Source organism: Triticum aestivum, chromosome 3A, assembly GCF_018294505.1.
Source record: "Triticum aestivum cultivar Chinese Spring chromosome 3A, IWGSC CS RefSeq v2.1, whole genome shotgun sequence".
Classification (NCBI taxonomy): Eukaryota; Viridiplantae; Streptophyta; class Magnoliopsida; order Poales; family Poaceae; genus Triticum; species Triticum aestivum.
The window spans coordinates 679,827,554-679,830,272 of NC_057800.1; positions in this window are offsets into that span (position 1 = coordinate 679,827,554).

The following is a 2,719-nucleotide window of genomic DNA, read 5'->3' on the forward strand; positions in this document are numbered from 1 at the left end:
ATACGAAGTCCTGTCTCATCGCCCCTCTTTTTTCAGTCTGTTTGTTAGCCTCTTTAATGGTGGCGGCTGAGACACGGGAGAGCCCGCTGCGGGAGATCGGCGACGGCGTCTACTGCTGCTTGACATCGGCGGCGGCGGCATTTTGGAAGTAAGATCTGCCTGTCTTGTTCGTCCTTTTTTCTTTTTCTTTTTTGTTGTTTTGTATAGATTCATGTTCTAGGGTTAGAGCTCTTTTTTCGGTCAGATCCCACAGAAACGCTATATGATTCTGGCAGCTTCGAATCAGAGATGTGGCTGGCTGTATTATGTATGTGGATTTTTTGCGTAGCAAGCATTTTTGGGAGGTTCACCCAAATAGGAGAAATGGGCGTGGAGTAGAGTAGGATTGAGTTTAGTTCAGTTTACTTCAGAGACGTAGCTTGTTTTTTGTTTTTCCTTGGATGATGATGTATGTGTAGTGTATGATTTCCAACACAGATTTTTTTTTGTTTTGAATGTATGTACTCAGGCATTCCCAAAGGGTATAAAGTAGTTTTTTTAGTGTCATGTCACCTATGCGCCTACATTATTTTTGTCCGTGTGGTAAGCCTGAATCTAGGATTATTTGATTATTTGATTGGGAATGCAGGGGGCGCGTATTGATATTTGATCACGTCTGTTTTTTATGTAATGTTTTGGTTAGAGATGTGATTTTTTTAGGTTGATGGGGATGCAGGGGGAATGTAGTTCTCAAAGTACCCTTTTTCAGTACACATGGTTTGTAGTTGTCGTTTTTGTGGTTTAGATGATAAATTTGGTATGCCCTATTTTTTATGTGGTTGCTTTTCTAGTGTAATTTTTCTTTGATGTAGATGCATGATTTTGCTGGTTTTTTCTCCTGTTTTTTGTTTGATTATGGTCTGAATTTCCTTAGTTAAGTATTTAGTTTGTTTTGGTCTACACTACTGTAGTGTTTTTTTAGTTGATTTTTCATTGTAATCAAGTAGAAGTTTGTCTCGGCTACTATAGATTGCAGTAGTGAATGGCCAGTGTAAATGTAATTTCTTAGGTTATTGTTTTTACAGCGATATTTCTAGAGTAGTTTCATTCGGTAGTAGTCTATCTTACACTGGTTTTTCACTGCAAATGGCCAGTGTAAACACAATTTTTTTAGGTTTTGGTTCTGCATTTTCCTTTCTCTTCAGTTGCTGCAGCTGCTGGGAGTGGGAGTGGGAGTGGTGCGTGGTGACGAGATGCATTTTCGACAGGCTTTTCTTGAATGGTTGCGGCCTGTGGTTTGTTTGGTTTACTTGGCTTGGGTGTTTTGTAAACTGAATCAACCAAGACACTAGGTTTTTCTTGTTCTCCAAAACATATATCCCCTGTTTGCTTTTTTTAATAGATCAAAATGAGGAGCCATCTTGATTTTTTGATTGCGGTAGTTTAAACAATGAAAAAGAGAACAGTGTGGTGTTACTTTTTTGATTTGTGTAGTTTTGTCAGTCTATGCTTCATTTTTTACAGTATTGTTTATCATTCCTAAATAATCCGTCATATTTTTCTTTTCTTTTTGTCTTTTTTGTTAGTGTAAACTGATTGTGGAATATTTTTTTATATGTGAGTTTATACTCTGCAGGATGTTGTGTCCAGATTGCCATTCATTCTGTCAGAATGATGATGAGCAGAGCTTTGGCATTTTCATTCGCGACGGGTCTGGAGATTATGCGGTAATCTATTCTCCTTCTGTTGGATGTTTTTTTCAATGCCTTTTCCTTTTTGATAGGATTCTTCTTTTTGCTAATTGTGTTGATTTTTTCTCCTTTTTTTATGAGCAGAACATCCCATGCACCGCAAGGAACCGGTTCAACCAGATGGATACATTGGGCCACATTTTGTGCACCGCCTCACGCCCACGAACACCACAAGCAAGTTTCTGGTACATCTTCTCAATCTTTCAGTACCTTTTTTTGTTATTTTTCCTTTTTTGCAAATATGTTTTGCTTTTTTCCTCTTCTTTCCTAACACATTTTTCACCTTTTTTCCTTTTTTTTCTTTTTTGTTTGTATTTGCTGATATCACATAAAAAATCCCAAAGAAAATAGTACAACCATCGAACATGGCTTCAGAAGGGGTTGTTGAGCTTTGCTTGGGTGTAGGAGATGTCATGCAGCTTGGATATCACACAGATCGCGATGGACGGATGGTCTTCGACAAAGATTGGGGTGTTTTGTAGCCCACCTCCAGGTGGATGATGATGTCGTTTTCATCTTCAGGCATAGCAATGCATAGGGCATCAACATTAAATGCGTCGTGGTCTATTTTTTTGTTGTGTTATTTTTCGTAATTGTGTCCCAATTGCAAGTCCACCCATGACTCATAATTGTGGGGCCCACGTGCCTCTTTTTGCATCTCAACCATTGACTTGCAATTGGGAGTGTTTTTACTCGATGCTACTTGCAACTCCACCATCAACTTGCAACTATGGGTGCCCGCATGCCACTTGCAACTCGACCATCGACTCGCAACTCGGGTTTTTTTGTAGTTTGCAATCCCCTTAGTTGCAAGTCCACCATCGAATCGCAAATGTGGGTGCCCGCATGCCACTTGCAAGTAGACCATTGACTCGCAACTCAGGTTTTTTCTGTAGTTTGCAATTGCCCTAGTTTCAAGTTCACCCATCTAATCGCAACTGTGGGTGCCCGCATGCGACTTGCAAGTAGATCATCGACTCGCAACTAGG